The following is a 12,992-nucleotide window of genomic DNA, read 5'->3' on the forward strand; positions in this document are numbered from 1 at the left end:
CAATAGAAGAGTAATAGTAGCAGCAGTGACAGCAGTAGCGACAAAGTAACGGTAGCAGTAGTGACAGTAGTAGCAGCAAAGTAACGTAGCAAGAACCAGTAGGAAAAACTCGTAGGCATTGGATCGGTGATGTATGATTATGCCGGATGTTATTCATCATGCAACAGTTATAACACGGAGAGATATGTAACTAGCTCTAGTTCGTCAATGTAATGTAGGCATGTATTCCGTATGTAGTCATACGTGCTTAGGGAAAAGAACTTGCATGATATCTATTGTCCATCCCTCCCGTGGAAGCGGGGTCCTAATGGAAACTATGGGATATTAAGGCTCTCCTTTTAATAGAGAATCGGACCAACGCATTAACACTTAGTGAATACATGAACTCCTCATACTATGGTCATCTCCGGGAGTGGTTCCAGCTATTGTCACTCCGGGGTTGCCGGGTCATAACAGATAGTAGGTGACTACAACTTGCAAGATAGGATCAAGAACACACATATATTGGCGACAACATAATAGGTTCAGATCTGAAATCATGGCACTCGGGCCCTAGTGACAAGCATTAAGCATGGCAAAGTAGTAGTAACATCAATCTCAGAACATAGTGGATACTAGGGATCAATCCCCGTCAAAACTAACTCGATTACATGATAGATCTCATCCAACCCATCACCGTCCAGCAAGCCTACGATGAGATTACGCACGAACGGTGAAGAGCATCATGGAATTGGCGATGGAGGAAGGTTGTTGATGACGATGGCGATGATCTCCCCTCTCCGGAGCCCAGAACGGACTCCAGATCTGCCCTCCAGAGGAAGAACAGGTGGTGGCGGCGCCTCCGTATCGTAAAACATGATGAACTCTTCTCCTTTGATTTTTTTCTGGACGAAAGGGACTAAATATAGCTGGAATTGGAGGCGGTGGAGCTACGTGGGCCCCACAAGCCTGCCAGGCGCGACCAAGGGGGTCACGCCTGGTGGGCTTGTGGGCTCCACACTCCACTTCTTCGGTTGATTCTTGCGCCAGTATTTTTTATATATTCCACAAAAAATCCTCGTAAATTTCCAGGTCATTCCGAGAACTTTAATTTCTGCGCAAAAACAACACCATGGCAATTCTGCTGAAAACAGCGTTAGTCTGGGTTAGTTCCATTCAAATCATGAAAATTAGAGTCCAAAACGAGGACAAAAGAGTTTGGAAAAGTAGATACGACGGAGACGTATCAACTCCCCCAAGCTTAAAGCCTTGCTTGTCCTCAAGAAAATCAGTTGAAAAACTGAAAGAGACAAAAGAAAAACTTTTACGAACTCTATTTGATCTTGTTGTTGCAATCATGTCTAACTCATATCCAGAATTTCAGCAAGATCATAAGTAACCACATAAGCAAATGACATCTAGGTCTCAAGAGGAACTCATATCAATGGCATAATCAACTAGCGAGCAATAATAATAAGTTTCAAACATCAACACTTCAATCACAACAATCATGAAGCAGTGTGAACATATGGTATCTCGCTAGCTCTTTCTGAGACTGCAAAACATAAATGCAGAGCACCTTCAAAGACCAAGGACTGACTAAACATTGTAATTCATGGCAAAGAAGATCCAGTCACAGTCATACTCAATATCAGTCAAAAGCAAAGCATAAAAATGACAGAAGTGCTCTCTAATTGGTGCTTTTATAAGAAGAGGATGACTCAACAGAAACATAAATAGACAGGCCTTCACAGAGGGAAGCATTGATTTGCAGAGGTGCCAGAGCTCAAGCTTTTAAAACAGAGATAATAATTTTGGGTGGCATGCTTTCATTGTCAACGCAATGACCAAGAGTTTTCACCATCTTCCGTGCTACACATACTATAGGCGGTTCCCAAACAGAAAAGTAAAGTTTTGACTCCCCCACCACCGATCAATCACACTCCACGACTAGCCGAATACTCGGGTGCCGTCCATACCAACATCAATCGAGGGGGAGTTTTGTTTGCAATTGTCTTTTCGATTTGAGCATGGAACTGGGCATTCCAATTACCGGCCCCTTTCTCGTGAATGATAGTGAATAAACACATATCGAGGATAACACGCCTAGCATGGAAGATACTGATCGCCCCTTGTCACCACATGAGCGGTTCGGGCATGCAAAACAAATTGTTTCTTGAAGGTTTAGAGAGTGGCACATGCAAATTTACTTGGAACGGCAGGTAGATACCGCATATAGGTAGGTATGGTGGACTCATATGGAACAACCTTGGGTTTATGGAAGTGGATGCACAAGCAGTATTCCCGCTTAGTACAAGTGAAGGCTAGCAATAGACTGGGAGGCGACCAACTATTGGGCAACAACAGTCATCAAAATGCATTGAGATTAACCAACATTGAGTGCAAGCATGAGTAGGACATAAATCACCATGAACATGAATATCATAGAGGCTATGTTGATTTGTTTCAACTACATGCGTGAACATGTGCCAAGTCAAGCCACTTGAATCATTCAAAGGAGGATACCATCCTATCATACTACATCATAATAATCTCGAGATTCATGTTGGCATCCAAGACAAACCACTATAAGCTCCTAGCTAATTAAGCATGGCATCAAAAACTATGATCTTTAAGTTGTCATTGCAAACATGTTTCTCTCACAACAAAGCTGAATCTGGAATGATGAGCTAGTCATATTTACAAAAACAAAATAGGTCGAGTTCATACCAGCTTTTCCAGGCTCAGTCACTTCATCGTATATCATCATTATTGCCTTTCACTTGCACGACCGAACGATGTGAACAATAATAAGAGTGCTCGTGCATTGGACTAAGATGTAATCTGCAAGCAAACACAAAGGAGAAGACAAAGTAATATGGTCTTTGACAGTTTAACAGATATGCATGCGAGAGCCACTAAACATTGTAACCATGGTCTTCTACATTGACCCAAAGAAAAAGAAAACTATTTACACGGGAAAGCTCCCAACAAGCAAAAGAAGAACGAGAAACATTTTTGGGTTTTCTCAAACTAGACAAACATACGAGAAGAAAACAAGAAAAATAAATAAACTAGCATGGATGATACAGTGGCAAAGTGTGAACACCGACTATCAAAGTGAAAGCGTAAGCAAGAATATAAAGTCGGTGAGAAACACGTACTCCCCCAAGCTTAGGCTTTTGGCCTAAGTTGGTCTACTCCCAAGGAGGGAAATAACCGTCTCCGGTGTACTTTTCTACGGGACGCTAAAAGCAGAAAACAGGGAAAACTAAAGCTAAATCTATCATTTTTCTTCTAAGCAACTGAAGGTGAAAGCTTGGAACAGAGGTTTGTGACTCCTCGACTCATCCATCCCATGGTCATCGAAAGAAATCCGTCAATGAGGTTGATCAAGTCTCCTTGACAAGCTTTTTCGAATCGCATAAAAAGGAACGGAGAATTTTCGAATAGTCACTAGGTTGCCTCAATGGGGATGTGCATATCCCCAACAAGCAAATCATACTTCATCTTAATAGTAGGTATAGGGCATTCAAAGCTCCCAATAAGAATCGATGAATTTTTTTCGATAGCATTGATGCAATGTACTCGATATTGTTTCTTCGGAAAGTGCACTGTATGCTCATTACCATTGACATGGAAAGTGACATTGGCTTTGTTGCAATCAATAACAGCCCCTGCAGTGTTTAAAAAGGGTCTTCCAAGGATGACCGCCATGGCATCATCCTCGTGAATATCCAGGATAACAAAGTCCGTTAAGATAGTAACATTAGCAACCACAACAGGCACATCCTCGCAAATGCCGATAGGGAAAGCAGTTGATTTGTCGGCCATTTGCACAGAGGTTTCACTGGGTGTCAACTTATCCAGTTCAAGTCTACGATAAAAGAGAGAGGCATAACACTAACACCGGCTCCAAGATCGCATAAAGCAGTTCTAACGTAGTTGCCTTTAATGGAGCAAGGTATAGTGGGCACTCCGGGATCACTGCTGCTGGCTACGCCTACAGGGATTTCCTTGGCAAATATGCAAAGGATTCCCCGCGGCCTTGGAGCCTTGCGTTGGTGTTCCCTTGAAGAGGAAAGGGTGATGTAGCACAGCGGCGGTAAGTATTTCCCTCAGTTTGAGAACCAAGGTATCAATCCAGTAGGAGGATCGCGTCAAGTCACAAGTACCTGCACAAACACAAAGAGCTTGCACCCAACGCTATGAAGGGGTTGTCAATCCCTTATAGATTGTTTGCAAAGTGAGAACTGGAAGCAAAAAGTAAACAAAGAAAAGTAAAAGTAAAAGATGAGATGATAATTGTGAATAGACCCGGGGGCCGTAGTGTTCACTAGTGGCTTCTCTCATGAAAGCAAGTAGACGGTGGGTGAACGAATTACTATCGAGCAATTGATAGAACCGCGCAAAGTCATGACGTTATCTATGGCAATGATCATACATATAGGCATCACGTCCAAAACAAGTAGACCGATACTTTGTGCATCTACTACTATTACTCCATACGTCGACCGCTATCCAGCATGCATCTAGTGTATTGAGTTCATAAGAACAGAGTAACGCCTTAAGCAAGATGCCATGATGTAGATGGACAATCTCAAATCTATGATGAAAGCCCATCTTGTTACCCTTGATGGCAACAACACGATGCGTGCCTTGCTGCCCCTTCTGTCACTGGGAAAGGTCACCGCACGGTATAGCCCAAAACCAAGCACTTCTCCCATTGCAAGAATCATAGATCTAGTTGGCCAAACAAAACCCAAGACTCGGAGAGACTTACAAGGATATCAAATCATGCATATAAGAAATCAGCAAAGACTCAAATATAATTCATAGATAATCTGATCAAAAATCCACAATTCATCGGATCTCGACAAACACACCACCAAAGAGGATTACATCGGATAGATCTCCATGAAGATCATGGAGAACTTTGTATTGAAGATCCAAGAGAGAGAAGAAGCCATCTAGCTACTAACTACGGACCCGTAGGTCTGAAGTGGACTACTCACGAGTCATTGGAGAGGCAATGATGTTGATGTAGAAGCGCTCCATCTCCAAAGCCCCCTCCGACAGGGCACCAGGAAGGGTCTCCAGATGAGATCTCGCGGAAACAGAAGCTTGCGACGGCGGAAAAGTGGTTTCGTGGACGCCCTGATTTTTCTGGGATTTTAGGGAATATATAGGCGAAAGAGCTAGGGCAGGGGAGCTCCAGGGAGGCCACAAGCCTCGTGGCCGCGACCACAGGGCTTGTGGGCTCCGTGTGGGCCTCCTGCCTTGGCCCTCAAGTCCCCCGATCTTCTTCTATTCTGGAAAAATATATTTCGGGGATTTTATTCCGTTTGGACTCCGTTCCAAAATCAGGTCTGAAAAGAGTCAAAAACACAGAAAAAAAACAGGAACTGGCACTTAGCACTGAATTAATAATTTAGTCCCAAAAAAGATATAAAAGGTATATAAAACATCCAAAGTTGACAAGATAACAGCATGAAACCATCAAAAATTATAGATACGTTTGAGACGTATCAAGCATCCCCAAGCTTAACTCCTGCTCGTCCTCGAGTAGGGAAGTGATAAAGAATGAATTTTTGATGCTTTCATGCTACCTAGCATAGATGTCCTTTGTAGCTCCTCTTATGTGACATTTGTTCAGATCCGTTAGATTCAAAACAATAGTTTGCTATTGACGTGGACACAATAATACTTCAAGCAAACTAGCAAGGTAATCATGAACTTTCAAAATAACAAGTCCAAAAGAAAGTTATCCCTACAAAATCATATAGTCTGGCTATGCTCTATCATCCTTGCACAATGAATTTAAATCATGTACAACCTCGGTATTGGCCAAGTAATTGTTTTCACACCTTTACTTTCTCAAACTTTTTCAACTCTCACGCAATACATGAGCGTGAGTCATGGTTATAGCACTAAAGTGGAATGGAGTGTGGTGGAGGTTGCAAGGCAAACAAGGAGAAGATGGTCACATCAACTAGGCATATCAATGAGCTATGGAGATGCTCATCAATAGATATCAATGTGAATGAGTAGGGATTGCCATACGAATGATGCACTAGAGCTAAGAGTATGTGAAAGCTCTTAAAGAAAACTAGTGGGTGTGCATCCAACTTGCTTGCTCACGAAGACCTAAGGCAATTTTGAGGAAGCCCATCACTGGAATATACAAGCCAAGTTATATAATGAAAATTTCCCACTAGCTATATGGTGGTGACAAAACGAGAGACTCTCAATCATAAAGATCATGGTGCCTAATAAGCACAAGTGCGGAAAGATAGTAGCATTGTCCCTTCTCTCTTTTTCTCTCATTTTTTTGGTGGGCTCTTTGGCCTCTTTATTTTATTTTATTTTTTATTTTGGTGGGCATCTTTGGCCTCTTTTTGTAAATGGGCTTCACAGGCCTCTTTTATTTCCTCACATGGGACAATGCTCCATCAATGATGATCATCACACTTACAACTCAAAACTTAGAGCAATGATGACTCTATATGGATTGCCTTCGGTAGTGTACCATGACAATGATCTAGCATGACATAGACATCAATGGAAACATCATGCTAGCTATCTTGTGATCATGCAATGGCAATGTAGAAGCTGTGGCGCATGTCATGGTAGTTGCATGGCAATATACCTCGGAATGTCTTTGAAAAAGCCATAGTAGGTAGGTATGGTGGCTGTTTTGAGGGAGGCTAATGGTGGTTTTATGCACCGGCGAAAGTTGCACGACACTAAAGAAGATAGTGATGGTGGAAGGTGAAAGTGCATCTAAACCATGGACTCAACATTAGTCATGAAGAACTCATATACTTGTTGCAAAAGTTTTAGTAGTAATCAAAACAAAGCATTCAACGCATACTCCTAGGGGAAGGGTTGGTAGGTATAAACCATCGCGCGATCCCGACCGCTACACAAAGGATGACAATCAATAAACTAATCATGCTCAGACTTCATCACATAGAGGTTCACCATACGTGCATGCTACGGGAATCACTAACGTCAACACAAGTATTTCTAGATCCACAACACCTTACTAATATAACTTCAATATTACCACAACCACAACTCAAAACTAATTGAGATGAATCAAACTTCTCTAACTACTCAATGCACATGAACGTGGAAGTTTTCATATCCCTTTGGATAACTACCCCTTATGAGACTACTTTCATAGCATAAGCCAACTAACAAGCCACGCACCGCTGTGCTCTAAAAGATATAAGTGAAGCACATAGAGCAAAATCAACTAGCTCTAAAGATATAAGTGAAACACATCTGAGCTGAATTGCCTAACCAAAGGATATAAGTGAAGCTCGACAAAATCACGGTGAGTGCATGTCTCTCTCTCTAGGTGTGCAGCAAGGAAGATTGTGACAAAAAAAAGACTCCTACGATACAAGACGCTCCAAGCAAAACACATAACATGTGGCAAATAAAAATATAGCCCAAAGTAACGTTACCGATGGATTGAAGACGAAAGAGGGGATGCCTTCCCGGGGCATCCCCAAGCTTAGGCTTTTTCGGCATCCTTGAATCAACTTGGGGTGCCTTGGGCATCCCCAAGCTTGAGATCTTTCCACTCTTTATCTCTTTGTCCATAGGAACTTCACCCAAAACTTGAAAACTTCACAACACGAAACTTAAACAGAAACTCGTGATAACATTAGTATAAGAAAGCAAACCACCACTTCCTTAGGTACTGTAGCAAACTTAAATTATGCTTATGTTGATGTTGGATTACTGTATTTTCAATCTTCCATGGCTAATACCCCCCGATACTATCCATAGTTTCATCAAAATAAGCAACCAACTCAACAAAAACAGAATCTGTTAACAGCAGACCAGTCTGTAGCAATCTGTATACTTCGTATACTTCTGGTACTTCAAAAATTCTTAAAAATTACTACAGTCTGAAGAATTTTCATAGAAATCAGCAAAAAGAAGAATCAACTCAAAAGCTCTTACTGAAAAAAAAAAAATTCGTTTCGTGAGCAGAAAGTTTCTGTCTTTTCCAGCATGATCAAACGATTATCCCCAAGACTAATCATAACGGTTTTACTTGGCACAAACGCAAAAGAAACACAAAAAACACAATCATAACAGAATTATGAAAGTATGGAAAACCCAAAACAGAAATAAAAAGGATAGATTCGTTGGGTTGCCTCCCAACAAGCGCTATTGTTTAAAGCCCTTAGCTAGGCATAAGGTGATGGAATCACGTATAGTCATCTTTGGTGCTCAAACCATAAGTAGTGTGATCATTTATCATCTTAAGATCTTCATCTTTATTGGATGACTCACCACTAGCTTTAGGAACAAAAACAGACTTGACGGTCTTTTTGAGAGTGAGATTTGGAGTATTTTGCACAATGGCAAAAGCGGAACCCAAGTTGGTTATGACATCTTCTAGTTTGCCAATTCTAGAGGAATCATTAACTATAGGTTCCTTCTCCCTTAATTTTTTCAAAACCATTCCCACTTTGTATCCGTACTGAGTAATTTGATTGTGGATCTTTCTATCCAAATCCTCAATAAGTTCAATTGTGGCAATTTTGTTTTCAATGGCGTCAAGCCTTTGCTCACATGTTCCAAGGTCAAGGTAGTTCCATTAACCATGAGCGGGGGTGAGCCTACCAAATTCGTGATAGCTCCATAGGAGTCAACAGTATGGCTCCCCGAAAAATTCCCGCCTACGATGGTATCAAGAACATACCTATTCCAAGGAGATATTCCAACATAAAAACTGCGAAGAAGAACGGTAGTGGATTGCTTACGAGTAGATCTACTTTGAGCATTGCAAATCCTGTACCAAGCGTCCTTTAAATTTTCTTCCTCATTCTGCTTGAAATTGAGAACTTCGTTCTCAGGGGTATCGTTTCGAGTGGTGGGTCTAGCCATTGATGGACTATCCCACACACAAACGAGTAGGAAGTAAGTGAGAGAAACGGGCAAAAGAGAACGGCAAAAAACAAAAAAACGGCAAAGGAGAAAGGCAAATGAAAACAGCAAATGTGAAGTGGGGGAGAGGAAAACGAGAGGCAACTGGCAAAAAAGGTAAATGCAAGAGATGAGTTTGTGACACTTACTTGGATAGATCTTTACTTGATCTCCCCGGCAACGGCGCCAGAAATCGGCGTGTTGACGGGAGATTATTCTTGTCTTGATACTCCTCGACAAGCGATCCTCCCCGGCAACGGCGCCAGAAATTGGTGTGTTGACGGGAGATTATTCTTGTCTTGATACTCCTCGGCAAGCGATCCTCCCCGGCAACGGCGCCAGAAATCCTTCTGCTGCTGGCTACGCCTATAGGGATTTCCTTGGCAAATATGCAAAGGATTCCCCCGCGGCCTTGGAGCCTAGCGTTGGTGTTCCCTTGAAGAGGAAAGGGTGATGTAGCACATCGGTAATAAGTATTTCCCTCAGTTTGAGAACCAAGGTATCAATCCATGTAGGAGGATCGCGTCAAGTCACAAGTACCTGCACAAACACAAAGAGCTTGCACCCAACACTATGAAGGGGTTGTCAATCCCTTATAGATTGTTTGCAAAGTGAGAACTGAAAGCAAAAAGTAAACAAAGCAAAGTAAAAGTAAAAGCTGAGATGATAATTGTGAATAGACCCGGGGCCGTAGTGTTCACTAGTGGCTTCTCTCATGAAAGCAAGTAGACGGTGGGTGAACGAATTACTGTCGAGCAATTGATAGAACCGCGCAAAGTCATGATGTTATCTATGGCAATGATCATACATATAGGCATCACGTCCAAAACAAGTAGACCGATACTTTGTGCATCTACTACTATTACTCCACACGTCGACCGCTATCCAGCATGCATCTAGTGTATTGAGTTCATAAGAACAGAGTAACGCCTTAAGCAAGATGACATGATGTAGATGGACAATCTCAAATCTATGATGAAAGCCCATCTTGTTACGCTTGATGGCAACAACACGATGCGTGCCTTGCTGCCCCTTTTGTCACTGGGAAAGGTCTTCGCATGGTATGAACCCAAAACCAAGCACTTCTCCCATTGCAAGAATCATAGATCTAGTTGGCCAAACAAAACCCAAGACTCGGAGAGACTTACAAGGATATCAAATCATGCATATAAGAAATCAACAAAAACTCAAATATAATACATAGATAATCTGATCACAAATCCACAATTCATCGGATCTCGACAAACACACCGCCAAAGAGGATTACATCGGATAGATCTCCATGAAGATCATGGAGAACTTTGTATTGAAGATCCAAGAAAGAAAAGAAGCCATCTAGATACTAACTACAGACCCGTAGGTCTGAAGTGGACTGCTCACGAGTCATTGGAGAGGCAATGATGTTGATGTAGAAGCCCTCCAGCTCCAAAGTCCCCTCCGACAGGGCACCGGGAAGGGTCTCGAGATGAGATCTCGCGGAAACGGAAGCTTGCGGCGGCGGAAAAGTGGTTTCATGGACGCCCTGATTTTTTCTGGGATTTTAGGGAATATATAGGCGAAAGAGCTAGGGCAGGGGAGCTCCTGGGAGGCCACAAACCTGGTGGCTGCGGGCCCCCTGGCCGCGGCCACAGGGCTTGTGGGCTCCCTGTGGGCCTCCTGCCTTGGCCCTCAAGTCCCCCGATCTTCTTCTGTTCTGGAAAAAATTATTTCGGGGATATTATTCCGTTTGGACTCCGTTCCAAAATCAGATCTGGAAAGAGTCAAAAACACAGGAAAAAAAAAGAAGTGACACTTGGCACTGAATTAATAAGTTAGTCCCAAAAAAGACATAAAAGGTATATAAAACATCCAAAGTTGACAAGATAACAACATGAAACCATCAAAAATTATAGATACGTTTGAGACGTATCAATCACCTAGTTTCTTAGGAGTTCCACCCTTGAAGGTATAATTAGCGAGCATGGTGGAAATCTCAACCTCAGGTATCCTCCTCTTATTAGTCACAATATCCTTCATGTACTTAGCATACGGAGACATTTTGAGCATATCTGTCAAACACATTTGCAGAAAGACAGGTCTAATCATTTAAACAAATCGCTCAAAATCCTCATCATCCTTTTCCTTGGATGATTTGGGAGGAAAGGGCATGGGTTTCTGAACCCATGGTTCCCTTTCTTTACATGCTTCCTAGCAGCGAAGTCATTCTTATCGTATCTCTTATTCTTAGGTTGTGGGTTATCAAGATCAACAGGTTCAATCTCCACATCCTTATCGTTGATAGGTTGAGCATCAACATGAACATCACTATTGATATTATCATTAGGCTCATGTTCATCACCAGATTGTGTTTCGGCATCAGAGACAGAGACATTGTTTGGATTCTCAGGTGACACAGGGTTGCTAGCGTGCGAGTTCCTATCATCTTTCTTTTTCTTTCTAGGATGACTAGGTGCATCAGTGCTAACTCCTTGAGAATCTTGTTCAATTCTCTTAGGATGACCCTCATGATACAAAGGTTCTTGGGTCATTCTACTGCCTCTAGTGACGACTCTGACAGAATTGTCATTCAACTCATTGAGCAAGTAATTTTGAGCCTTAAGTACTTGTTCTACTTGAGTAGTAACCATAGAGGCATGTTTACTCAAGACCTTAAGATCATTGACGTTTCTGTCCACACAAGCACTTAAATGACTAAGCATACGAGCATTCTGCTCCAATTTTCTTCTAACATAATCATTGAAACTTTGTTGTTTGGTAACAAAGTTATCAAATTCATCCAAGCATAAGCTAGCAGGTTTATCAGAAGGAATATCACTCTCATCGAATCTACAAAGAGAATTTACCTCTACTACCTGTATCGGGTTATCAAGACCATAGATCTCTTCGATAGGTGGTAGATTTTTGACATCTTCTGATTTAAAGCCTTTCTCTTTCATAGATTTCTTAGCTTCTTGCATATCTTCAGGACTGAGGAATAGGTTACCTCTTTTCTTAGGAGTTGGCTTCGGAGGTGGTTCGGGAATAGTCCAAGCATTCTCATTGCACAAGATAGTATTCAATAGGATCTCAGCTTGTTCTACAGTTCGTTCCCTAAAAACACAACCGGCACAACTATGTAGGTGGTCCTTAGAAGCATCGGTTAGTCCATTATAGAAGATATCAAGTATTTCATTCTTCTCAAGAGGGTGATCAGGCAAAGCATTCAGTAGCTGGACGAGCCTCCCCCAAGCTTGTGGGAGACTCTCTTTTTCAACTTGCGCAAAGTTGTATATTTCCTGCAAGGCAGCTTGCTTCTTATGGGCAGGAAAATATTTCTCAGAGAAGTAGTAGATCATATCCTGGGGGGTACGCACACAACCAGGAGCAAGAGAAGTGAACCAGGTCTTAGCATCATCCTTTAGCGAGAAAGGAAACAGCTTAAGGATATAGTAATGGTGGATCTTTTCCTCACTCGTGAATAGGGTGGCTATATCGTGCAATTTGGTAAGATGTGCTACAACCGTTTCAGACTCATAATCGTGAAAAGGATCAGATTCGACCAGAGTGATTAACTCAGGGTCGACAGAGAATTCATAATCCTTAACGGTCACAAAGATAGGAGAAGTAGCAAACTTCGGGTCGTATTTCATCCTAGCGTTCAAAGATTTTTCTTTCCACTTACGCAGTAACTTCTCAACATCATAGCTATCCTTACAAGCAAGAAAGTCCTCAGCTATCTCTCCCTCCATAACATAACCCTTAGGCATATCAGGCAATTCATATCTAGGAGAGCTAGTTCTAACTGGCAAAATAGCAGGTTCTACTTCAATAATCTCAGCAGTTTTAGAAGTATCATCACATCTAGCAGCAACTCTAGCAATTTGTGCATCAAGGAATGCACCTAGTGGCAAAGCAGTATCAAGCATAGCATCATCACAAGCATCATGGACATCAGAAGTAGCATCATCAAGCACAAGCGACATATCAAAATTTCTAGCAAGAGGTGGTGTCGCAAACTTACTCATAACTGAAGGTGAATCAAGTACAGAGCTAGATGGCAGTTCCTTACCCGTCCTCGTAGT

The sequence above is a fragment of the Hordeum vulgare genome, chromosome 7H (assembly GCF_904849725.1).
Source record: "Hordeum vulgare subsp. vulgare chromosome 7H, MorexV3_pseudomolecules_assembly, whole genome shotgun sequence".
Lineage (NCBI taxonomy): Eukaryota > Viridiplantae > Streptophyta > Magnoliopsida > Poales > Poaceae > Hordeum > Hordeum vulgare.